Source organism: Hippopotamus amphibius, chromosome 12, assembly GCF_030028045.1.
Source record: "Hippopotamus amphibius kiboko isolate mHipAmp2 chromosome 12, mHipAmp2.hap2, whole genome shotgun sequence".
Lineage (NCBI taxonomy): Eukaryota > Metazoa > Chordata > Mammalia > Artiodactyla > Hippopotamidae > Hippopotamus > Hippopotamus amphibius.
Genome location: NC_080197.1, coordinates 44785371 through 44798394, shown reverse-complemented (window position 1 = coordinate 44798394; position 13024 = coordinate 44785371).

The following is a 13024-nucleotide window of genomic DNA, read 5'->3' as shown; positions in this document are numbered from 1 at the left end:
TTTTCATCCTCCATGGTGCAGAATTCTGCGGTCTCAAATGGAACTGGCCAAAGGCTTATTTTTGAGCATAATAGGGTACTCCTCAGTCTATGGAGACATAAGATGCAAATGCAAGTATGGATCTTCAGTCTTCCTGGTAGACTGTCCTTTTTGTCACCTGGCCCTCCATGTGCCAAGTCCAGTGGAAACTTTTCATTCTTTGTGCTGCTTGATATCTTTCTGACACCTGATGCCTTTGGCTTCTCCCACTTTGAAAAATCTCCTCTCATTTCCTTCTACTCTTCTGATTGCTCTCAGTTCTCTTTGCAGCTCTTCTTTTCCTCCATTTACCCCAAATGATGGTGTTCCCCTTGGCTCTTCTCCCTCCTCACTCTGCATGCTGTCCTTAGAGCCTAGGATGGTGGTGCTCAAATCTTTACATGCAGCCTAAATTTCTCTTCTTAACTCAGAGCCCTGGTTCCGCTCCTGGTGAACATCTGTTGGCCCATAGGCACCTGACAACAAATTCTCTCCCTGTGCTTGTCCTTCAAACAACCACTTCCTTTTCCAATATCCCCATCTCAGTGTGATGCATTATCATCCACCCTATGGCCCAATCCAGAAATGAGGATGCAGTGTAGATTTCACTTTTTCCCACATCTCACATCTAAGCACCCACTAAGCCCTGCAATTACCTATCCTCAGTACTTTCTAACTGTCCCTTTCCTTTCACTCACAGACGCTGTCTGGGTTCAGTCACTTTGTCATCTCTTGCCTGGATTATGTACTGGGCTCCTAATTGTTCCGTTAGCCCAACTCCAGCCCTTCTGTACAAGCCATCTGTACAGAACATACATTCTTCAAGTTTTATCTAATAAGGGATAAATTTGAGCTTTATACGGTAGCCTGGTTTATATTAGCACTTGTAGTCTGAGCAGGAGACATTTGTTTATTCAGTCAACATTATTTATTAAATATCCATGATGGGGCAGACCTGGAAAAACAGTACAAAAAAAAAAGCCCCAAGTTATCCCTTTCATGGAGCTTAAATTCTAGAAACCTAGCAGGGGAAGACATAAAATAAAAATTAAATAGATACCTACAATAAGTAATATCAATAAAATATATATATATAAAGTTAGAGAATAAAAAGCACATGTGAGAAAAACAAAGCAGAGAGGGAAGATTAGGAATGTTGAGGAGGAAGGACTGAAATGTTACAGAAGGTGTTTATAAAGGGCCATGCCCAGAAGATGCCATTTAAAGGCCTTGCACATGGTAGGCATTCATAAAAATACTCCTTAAATGATAGAACACAGATAAATGCATCATTTTGACCCATGCAACAAGTGATGAGTCACACACCAAAAAATCCTCCCCATTTTCCAGGTGAGCAAACCGTGGCTCAGAGAATGAAAAGAGACAGTTCTTTGTCCTCCTCTAAGACAAAAGAGGAAATTACCAATGTTATCTCAATATTGAATTTACAACAACATGAAGGCCTGTGTGTGATTCAGGTGGTCTGGAGTTTGAAGTGTATTTCATTGTAAAAGGTTTTACTCAATCTGACATTCTGTGAAACACAGAAGGTCCAAAGTGAGGCTGAGCTGGGTCAGGGCTTCTTTCTGTGTTGGCCTGGCTTGAGCCCAGCAGGCTGGCCACTCGCTGACCTGTTTATTATTGTTCAACCAGTTCTAGATGCTGTGGATTCTGGTGTGAACAAAACAGACAGTCATGGAGCTCTTTGAAAGGCTACAGTAAAACAAAGCTGGTAGTGGCGACTTCTCTGGTGACAAAGGAAGCAGAGTTGGGGATGGGAGCTTAACGGGTTTCTGATCAAGGTGAAGTGGCGGAAAGAAAGAAGAAAGCGATGGTCCTCGTGGTAGAGATGGGTTTGGTCAGCTACTAACAGGGAAGACAGACTCAAAGCACCAGGAAAGGAGTTGGGTTAAATGGACAGCTCTTGTCCAGGGCTTGTGGCTCAACCTGCAAGAGTGACCTCAGGTTCTCTCCAGACAAAGGCAACTGCTTTAAATTGACTGTTGCTCTTTTGTTTCACTCCTGGAAATTCCCTGAAGTTCTCTTTCCTGGTTATCTTCCTTCCTACATTTGTAACTCCAAGTTGGATTTTTTTTTTAATGTAGGGTCTATCCTATAACTTAAAACAAAGGAGATCAAAGCATCTTCAAAGTGCTTATAACCCAATAAAGCATTTCCCAAAGTGCGTTGTTGTGTGCTGGTGGGGCTGAGATTCTGAGTGAGCCTCTCTATCCCCCGACAGTGAAAAAAATCTTACAAATGACTCACACAGACATCTGCTTTAAGTGAGACATGAACTGTAATTTAATTGCAAAGATTCGCTTTTGGCTCACACAAAATGGGTAGATGGGGGTAACATGGGAGAACAGTGCAGTTTGGGGAGAGCCTGGGAGAAGAGTTTTTTATAATTATTCTGTTCTCTCAGGGAGGAAAAAATATCTTTGGGCGACTTAAGGCAAAATAATTCCTTGCATTTACTTTGACAAATACCTTCTTTTAATGGCAAATGATCCTGGATTTTCATGAACAGTATAAATATAAGGTCTCTTTTTAAAATAACTTTAATTTGTAAAGTGAGTACCAGTGGCATATTCTTGGATTGGTTCTCTCAACCTCCTCTTTTCTTTCCAAGAGGTTGGAAGTCTTAAAATTACACTTTTTAGACAGCCTTGCTCTCAGGGTTCTGGATATGAATTACATTGTGCCAATTAGATGTAATTGCCTGAGTTTTGTAAGGTGGAAATAAAGTGGAGGCAGTCTTGCTGCAGTGGAAGCAGTGGGTTAGTAAGCTTTGAGAGATTTGAGTACATGCAGGTGTCAGATTTGGGGTTCCACTCTCTAGTCAACAGTCTCCTGGAAGTGAGGTGGTTATGGAGGCATCAAGAGTGGAAAATGTGATAAGCACAGGTTTTTGATTTTGACGCTGAAACCAAAATTCCACTGGTGCCTCTGACTTCCATTCCTCCCACCATTTTGTAAGCACTTATTCCCCTGAATTAAATCCCCTTCTGCTTGAAATACCTAGAGCGGTTTTTCTTATCTTCACTGAACCCTGATGATGTGGCACATATGATAAAAGTTGTGAAGATGATTAATACCGGCCTTATAAAGCCATGACTAGAAACACACATTCTCAGAATTTATACACAAAGGAGAAATAAGTGGATTTCAGAAATGTTATAATTGGGGAGGCAAAACAAAGCTGCAAATGCTGAGGCAAACATTCATTTAGTGGATGATCTGTGACTTCAATCAATTCAATTTCTTTTATAAAATGTATTTTCAATTAATTTAATTGTTTTAGAGTCCCTTAGCTGACTCATATTTCAACTGGCTGGCAGGATGTTTGTTGGACATTTTTAGTGGAGTATTGGGAAGCAGTTTGTTTCTTTGGTTACCTTCATCACAGAGTAAAAGCTACACACTCGCCTGAAGTTACCACCCCACTTGGTCCGCTATTCCATTGCCCTAGCCCTTGAACTTCTGAGGAAAGCAGACATTGGGATTATTGTCCCTTTTATAAACATGAAGAATGTCTTTAAAAAGCTACAGATAAGCTATGGGCATTTGGGGCTTCATACCAATGACTGGGGCCTTGGTGAGGAGGAGAGAAACATGACAGTGGCTGCTGGTCCTATGAAATATTATACACCCAAGAAGAAGTCTGTTTAGTTTCTCAGGGGGCCTTGGGAAAATCTAGCTGCTTCAGGAAGCCTGAAAGAGAATTAGTAGAGCTTTTAAAAACATATACAAATATCTGCACTGTTAGTACTGCAAGCAGAGGAGACTTTTGAATACTGAGCTAGCAAGTCTTGCTCTAGAGTCGAGGTGCCTTAGGTTTTGAGGGATTTCATAAACAGAAATTGCCCCTTTGGCTGCAAGATTCCCTTTTTCACCTTTCGCATTGGTAGTAGGTCTTTGTTGTTTTACCTGTCACTATTCAGTCTACCAATTTCTGTTAGTCATTTTTCACTCTTCCTTTGGACTGACTGGCCTGGCCCCTGAAGACTTTTGATAGAACCATTTGAGAAAAGAAAACTCTTTTTGTTGATATTAATAAATTGGAAGACATAAGCTTACAACTGTAGGAGAACCTCCATGTGAAGAGAGTCAGTCTGAAAATGAAGCCAACATGAAGGAAAGTTGAACAAATAAATGGAAAGAGAGAGAAACAAAGACAATTCTTTAAATGTCATATGAGCCCTGGATCCAGCCATACCTGAACTCAATATATTCCCCTAGACTTAATTACATGGGCCAATGAGTGTTCTTTAATGCTTAAATCAATTTGAGCTGAGTTTCTTTCACTTACGATCTAAAACATGCTGATTAATAATTTAATTGTTCTTTCTCAATGTTAGCACATGCTAAGTACAGAGCCAGTCCTTTTTCTTTTTCTCTTTTTCTATCACCTTTCAGAATTCTTCTGATTCCCAGGTTCATCAAGTAATTATTCAGCAATTATTTACTGAGCACCCATCATATGCCTGGCATATGGACTTTGCCATTAAAAAGTTGAGTCAATACTGCTTTACTGTTTTCCCAAAGTCGTCTCAAGATAGTGAGCTAGCTATTTTGTTTTACCAAAAAGAAAAGAAAAAGGGAGAGAGAGAGATTAAATTCTCAATTTAAACATATATGTAACTTTTAGCAATAATTTCACTTTATTGCATGAATCATTTCACTTAGAGGTAGAAGTTACCTTCCTCCAAAGTTCTTCATGTTTTCAATGTGACTATCACATCTTCTTCTTAAGAAAGTTACATAGGCTCTCTGAGCCTTAATTTTTCTCTTCTATAAAATAAAGGGGTAAAAGGGGTTCATCTACTATCTTCTCAAACTGAAATTCTGGCAAGTAGCTCACTTATATAGACTTCTTTTTCCCTTGGGAACAATTTCCTACTCTGCCCTGTACTGGCCTTCACCACATGTATCTCTCCCACCTCCCAAACCCAGGGAATCAAATGAGTTTCTCAGAGGAGACTGCCTTCCTTCCATTCCTAATACCTATAATCCATTCCCGATGCAGCAGCCACATCAATCTTTCCAAACAGTATGTCAGATCAAACCACACACTTCCCACCCCCACTTATGATTCAGTGGAACACTATCAACCTTGGAATGAAATTCAAATTCCTTACATGGCCCCCGTCTCCCTTCTCCTCTCTCATCTGACCTCCTCCTTTTCCTCTTCCTTGCTCATTATACTTCAACCACAATGTCCTTTTGGCTCCTCCTTGAATCTGCCAATCTTGGTTCCACCTTAGGTCCTTTGGTCTTGCAAATCTCTCTTCCTAGAATACTTTTCCTCCAGATCAAGGCAATGTTTGTTGCCTCACTTCACTCAGGTCTTTGCATGTGTCATTCATTCAAAGTGATTTCCTGACCCCCCCTTTCCACCCCTACCTAAAATAACATGCTGCTCCTACTCTTCTACTTATGTTGATTTATTTTCTCTCCAGCTCTTATCACTCTCTGGAATTATAGTGATCATGTTATGATGGTACTGTTATATAATTAGCATTTAATTTAATATAATTTAATGTAAATTATATTAGCATAGAGAGTAGCAAATAATAGAGGCTCAATTGGTTTTTGTGGAATGAATGAGTAATTCTACTCTAATTCCCATATTAGCCATCTGTTTAACTTTGAGGCATATATGACAATAACTCACATTGGCTATAGTACCTAGTTTTAAGCATCTTTTGCTCTAATGTATGGACAGTTTTTCCATCCAAGCAGATTTTAAGCAATTTGGAGATTCCATGAACAGATATCCTTTCTTTTGTGAACTCTCACAGAATTTCATTAGCTAATAGAATTGTAATAATATTCTCATAATGGACTGTATTTTATTTTTAAAACACAGGCTTTTCTCACTTTCTTAAAAGATTCAATTGGGACATGGCAGAATTCACTTCTAAGGCAATCTATAATGGGTAGTAGATAAAATTTGGATCACCAGATGGAAACACAAAACAGTGTTCGGAAGTCGGAATACAAACCCAGGATTTAAACCAAACCGAGATGCTCTACCAGTGAGGTCTTTCCACCATTTTAGCAAATTCATCCAATTCAACCACTAGATTGTAGTGATATGATTCAGCCAAAAGACCACAGTCAGCTGGACAATGTGCTCCCAATGTACCCAGAAAGCAGTTCAGGGAAATCATCTCAGAATCTTCATCTATATTTGGTCCAAATTAAGGGGTCAAAGACAAGAATCTGGGTCACTAGGATAAAACTTAGAAGATGAAACATCAAGAATCTTCATGATATCTATGTTTACTAAAAGATAACAAGAATGCACAAGAATTTTTGTCACAGCACCGTTTGTAAAATGGTGGAATCCCCATGTCCATCAACAGTAGAATGAATAAATAAATCACGGTATATTCATGCAATGGATGACTATAACAAAAAAGAAGAATGAATGATTTACAATCACATGCAACAATATTAATACATCCTACACACATAATATTGAAAGAAAACACCAGTCACAAGAGTATGTACTAAATAACTCCATATGTAAAGTGCAAAAACAAACAGAACTAATCCATAATGTGAGATCAGGACAGTGGTTACCTTTGAGGAGTTAGTGACCAGTAAGGGACATGAAAGAGGCCTCTGGGGTGCTATTAATGACCTAGTTCTGGTTTTGGGTCCTGGTTACACGGATGTGTTAACTTTACCAAAATCCATTCATCTGTACACTTATCTGTTCATGTTCCTATATTTATTTTACATTTCAATAAAAGTTTACTTTAAAAATGCTTTTTCATGTGTTTAAGGAATTTTAAGCCAAGAAAATTATGAAAGCCTCTTTTGCAAGTACTCACAAATTGATATGCCAACTTTTAAACCCATCCGAAACATGTGTTGAAAAGACGTTGAATCTTTAGCTGAATCTCACAAAAAAAGAACACATTTGATTCTGAAGAGATCACGTATCCTGAATTTTTCAAGAGAAAAGACTTGGTTTTTGGGATCCCAAGTTGTATATTTTCCAAAATCTCACTCATTCCCTTCTGGCCATTCATCAAAAAACATTCATCAATCAATCAATCAATCAATAACTGAAAGGGAAGGCTGATGATGGATAGACATCCTTTTTATCTTCTAGCTCAGGTCATAAAATGCTACAGGAGTTCTGCCTCATGGGTATGGCTTGGTAGGGAGTTGGGAGGAGGAGGGCAGGAAGTAGCTATCAGAGTGAAATGAGGTAATCACCAAAGAGGGCAATTTCTGAGAAAGGTGGCAGTTCAGACATGGTTCTTTAGCCAATGTATAACCAACCCCTGAAGTTTATACACAGGCAACTAGTTTATAAATCACACCAGCTCCAAACTTCTGCCTCTAGTAATGGAAGACTAGGTGATTTGGATTAGCCTTATTACTGAGGACACTAGAAAAAACTGGAAATATATATTTTAAAAATTAATAATAAAAGTCAGCTTGACAGCATGAAAGAATAAATAAGATAGTGAAGAATTCCCACATCCAAGGGAATGTGGGAATCTAGAGAGTTGAACCATGGTTTGGTGCTACTTTTTGCTGATAGGGAAGATACATCTGAAAGATTGTTTAAGGGTTTTTTGTCAGTCTCACTGTATCAGGAAGATAAAACCTGGAACCAAACTCACCCATTTCTCATATATAGTTTAGCTTTCAGCCATCTGGGCTGCCCAGATCATCTAAATTTCTAAATTCTATTAAGGTGGCCTCAAATTGCTAGTGTCCCAGGCATTTGACAGAAAGAAATGAAATTTTTCTAGAGGAAGATAACATCATTATAGGCTGAAAAAACTCCACAAATATTTTTCCAAATGTAATGTCTTACATAAAATAAAATCAGGTAAAAATAAAAGAAGATCATTAAAAAGAAACATCAAAAACAAAGAAAACCACAGGATCTTCTTACGTGTGAATATAAGAAACAGAGTTTACAACAACTTTTTGCTATTTTGAAACAGATAAAAATTAAGGTTGAAAAATTTGACAAAGAATTTTAAAGATTATTTAAAAACCAAAAAACAAAATGAAATTCCAGAACCTAAAGTTAAAATAGCCAAAGGAAAAAACTAATGGATGATTGTAACAGCAGAACAGACAGAGCTGAAGGAAGAATTTGTGAACTGGAAGACAGCTTAAAAAAAAAAAAACCCAAATGAAGCATGGAGAGGTAAAATAGAAAATCACACCAGTTCAGCAAGAGAAAGTCTGCTTTGTAACAAAGTTCTCCACATTGTCCCATTCTATCCAGCACCTCCTTTTCCACCATCATTATGACCAGAACCCAGAACTGATATGCTATCACTCTGTAACTTTTTCCCTCACCAACACTACACTTTATGGAAATTTTAATTTGATTTGACTACTGTGAAAAGATTCAAAGATAACAAACTTGGAAGGAAGTGGTTATAGGCTTCCTGCCTCCTACAGATGATTTTTTTTTCTGTCTTCACAGGGTATTTTTTAGATGTTTGAATGTAAATATCTTTAGGCTAATAAAGAAAAAAAAGTTTCTTCTACTTTTTTTTTTTTTTTTGGAGGTTCAACTTTTTAATAGATTAAGTTCATCCAAGAGAGTTGCATTTAATCTGAGACCACATGACACTGGAAGTAACCAAGTGTCCCTCTGAACTCCATAGAAATGGACTTCCAAAGACACATGAGCTCAGATATGAAATGCTACATGCTTTTTTTTTAACATATGGAAATTCTTTTTTTTAATTAATTAATTTATTTATTCATTGGCTGCGTTGGATCTTCGTTGCTGCGCGGGCTTTCTGTAGTTACTCAAGAGAGGTTACTCTTCATTGTGGTGCATGCACTTCTCATAGCAGTGGCTTCTCTTGTTGCGGAACACAGGCTCTAGGCTCATGGGCTTCAGTAGTTGTGGCACACAGTCTCAGTAGTTGTGGCTCATGGGCTCTAGAGGGCAGGCTCAGTAGTTGTGGCACACGGGCTTAGTTGCTCCTCGGCATGTGGGATTTTCCTGGACCAGGGCTCGAACCCGTGTCCCCTGCATTGGCAGGCAGATTCTTAACCACTGCACCACCAGGGAAGTCCCTGAAATGCTATATTCTTCACACATCTGAACTATGCATACATTGCAATCATCAACATACAAACATCTTTACATGTACACATAGAAGTAAATAGACAGTGATCTACAAGGATTCATAGTACACTGATGAAAGCACTCACCTCGGAGAGGGAAGTGAATGAAGAGTGCTTCTGATTTTATTGAAATGCATACATGTATTTCTGCATGCTTCAGAAAAAATTAAATGAAAAAAACCTTAAAAGTTTACAACTGATATTAAGCATCTATTATGTGCTGACACAGTGCTAGGTACGGAGCAAGTCTTATCAGGGAGAATCTTTCAGCTCAACTCATTTCCTCATAGGCCGATGGGTTTGTCATCACAGGAGAAATTTATCTGTAGACTCTCTGATGCTGCTCTAAGTGATCGGATCGAGCAAAGTTCCTGTTGCATTTAGTACACAGGTAGGGCCGCTCTCCAGTGTGCCTTCTCATGTGCCTGTTGAGCTCATCTGAACGGGAGAATGCCCATGTGCATCCCTTCACGTTGCATTTGTAGGGCTTCTCTCCAGTGTGTAGGTGCTCATGGATTCTCAGGTGGGAAGATTTTGAATACGATTTCCTACAGTCCTGGTACGTGCAGATGTATGGCTTCAAAATGTCAGAATTCTTCTGCAATGGGCATCTCTGAATCTTGAGATTCCAATCCTGCTTTTCTGTGGGTTGTCCTTGGATCAGCTGGGAACTAGAAATGTACAGAAATCTAGGATATGGCAATGATGACGAGGAATGTGGCATCATGTGGCCTCCAATGGGAGTGTCCTCATCATTGAGTGACTTCATCTGACCCTGGTAGAGGGTCTGGTCCCCACTGAAAGTCACCTGGTCATCATTGAGGGTCTTCACCTGGCTACCTTCATTGAGAATTGTCATCTTGTTTGCATTGGCTGCTGTCACTTGGCAATCAGTGATCATTGTCTTGGGGATGTCACTGCCATCTGTCATCTGTAATGCTACTGCAGGGTTTTTCTCATCAAAGGAGGTCACCTGGTTCTGCATTGATTGCTTTTGGCCATCCTCATCATGGTCAGTCAGAGGTACATAGAGCTCTAGCTCTGCTGCAGCTTGGGTTCTTGCTTCATATGTCTCATTGATGTCCTGGAGAAACTCCTCAATGTCCTCAAGTGCTGGAAAGAAAGAATTTGTGGAAGCCTCTTTCCTGTTGCCTGATAACTGAACTAGAGTTTCAGTAGTAGGATTCTCATTGAGGTCCTGAAGAAATGCCTCAATTTCTTTTTTTTTTTTTTTTTAGAGCAGTGAGCTATCTTTATTTATTTATTTATTTTTTTATTATTTTATTTTATTTTTTTGGGGGTACACCAGGTTCAATCAACTGTTTTTATACACATATCCCCATATTCCCTCCCTTCCTTGACGCCCCCCCCCTCGAGTCCCCCCCACCCTCCCTGCCCCAGTCCTCTAAGGCATCTTCCATCCTCGAGTTGGACTCCCTTTGTTATACAACAACTTCCCACTGACTATTTTACAGTTGGTAGTATATATATGTCTGTGCTACTCTCTCGCTTCGTCTCAGTTTCCCCTTCACCCCCCGCCCCCTCCCATACCTCGAGTTCTCCAGTCCATTCTCTGTATCTGCTTCCTTGTTCTTGTCACTGAGTTCATCAGTACCATTTTTAGATTCCATATATGTGAGTTAGCATACAATATTTGTCCTTCTCTTTCTGACTTACTTCACTCTGTATGACAGATTCTAGTTCTATCCACCTCATTACATATAGCTCCATCTCATCCCTTTTTATAGCTGAGTAATATTCCATTGTATATATATGCCACATCTTCTGTATCCATTCATTTGTTGATGGGCATTTAGGTTGCTTCCATGTCCTGGCTATTGTAAAGAGTGCTGCAATAAACATTATGGTACAAGTTTCTTTTGGGATTATGGTTTTCTTTGGGTATATGCCCAGGAGTGGGATTACTGGATCATAGGGTAGTTCTATTTGTAGTTTTTTAAGGAACCTCCAAATTGTTTTCCATAGTGGCTGTACCAACTTACAGTCCCACCAACAGTGCAGGAGAGTTCCCTTTTCTCCACACCCTCTCCAACATTTGTTGTTTCCAGACTTTGTGATGATGGCCATTCTGATTGGTGTGAGGTGATACCTCATGGTGGCTTTGACTTGCATTTCTCTGATGATGAGTGATGTTGAGCATCTTTTCATGTGTTTGTTGGCCATCTGTATGTCTTCTTTGGAGAAATGTCTATTTAGGTCTTCTGCCCATTTGTGGATTGGGTTATTTGCTTTTTTGGTATGAAGCTGCATGAGCTGCTTGTATATTTTGGAGGTTAATCCTTTGTCCGTTGTTTCATAGGCAATTATTTTTTCCCATTCTGAGGGTTGCCTTTTACTCTTGTTTATGGTTTCTTTTGCTGTGCAAAAGCTTTTAAGTTTCATGAGGTCCCATTCGTTTATTCTTGATTTTATTTCCATGATTCTAGGAGGTGGGTCAAAAAGGATGTTGCTTTGATGTATGTCAAAGAGTGTTCTGCCTATGTTTTCCTCTAGGAGTTTGATAGTGTCTGGCCTTACATGTAGGCCTTTAATCCATTTGGAGTTGATTTTTGTGTATGGTGTTAGGAAGTGTTCTAATTTCATTCTTTGACATGTTGCTGTCCAATTTTCCCAGCACCACTTATTGAAGAGGCTGTCTTTTTTCCATTGTATACTCGTGCCTCCTTTGTCAAAGATAAGGTGCCCATATGTGTTTGGGCTTACTTCTGAGTTCTCTATTCTATTCCATTGATCGTCCTTTCTATTTTTGTGCCAGTACCGTACTGTCTTGATCACTATGGCCTTGTAGTATAGTTTGAAGTCAGGAAGCCTGATTCCACCAACTCCATTTTTCCTTCTCAAGATTGCTTTGGCTATTCGGGGTCTTTTGCGTTTCCATACAAATTGTAAGATTTCTTGCTCTAGTTCTGTGAAAAATGCCATTGGTAATTTGATCGGGATTGCATTGAATCTGTAAATTGCTTTGGGTAGTACAGTCATTTTCACGATGTTGATTCTTCCAATCCAGGAACATGGTATGTCCCTCCATCTGTGTCATCTTTGATTTCTTTCATCAATGTCTTAAAGTTTTCTGCATACAGATCTTTTGCCTCCTTAGGCAGGTTTATTCCTAGGTATTTTATTCTTTTTGTTGCAATGGTGAATGGGAGAGTTTCCTTAATTTCTCTTTCTGCTCTTCCGTTGTTAGTGTATAGGAATGCAAGAGATTTCTGTGCATTCATTTTGTATCCTGCTACTTTACTAAACTCATCAATGAGTGCTAGCAGTTTTCTGGTAGAGTCTTTAGGGTTTTCTATATATAATATCATGTCATCTGCAAAGAGTGACAATTTTACTTCTTCTTTTCCAATTTGGATTCCTTTAATTTCTTTTTCTTCTCTGATTGCTGTGGCTAACACTTCCAAAACTATGTTGAATAACAGTGGTGATAGTGGACACCCTTGTCTTGTTCCTGTTCTTAGAGGGAATTCTTCCAGTTTTTCTCCATTGAGAAAATTTCTTCAATTTCTTCAATTGTCTGAAGGTAATAGTTTCTGGAAGACTTTTTCCTGTTGCCATCAGTGGATCCATTGTGTGGCCGGGGACCTCAGCGTCTTGTGGGCCAATAGTTGCCACGGATCTCTTCTACTTTTTACTTCTGTCACCAAATGTGCGTATGTGTTTTTTTTTTTTTTCCACACCAAGGAATTCCTCAATTCTTAGTGGACATCAACTAAGTGTCCTACAATTTAAGTCAATTTTGACACTATCTGGAATTAGTCCAGATCTCATAGGTTGAGGGCTCAGTCCCACAAGACTGCTCTCCACTTCAGAGGCCAACTAAAAGTCTCAGGTTGTCAGTGCACTTCTGACTAAC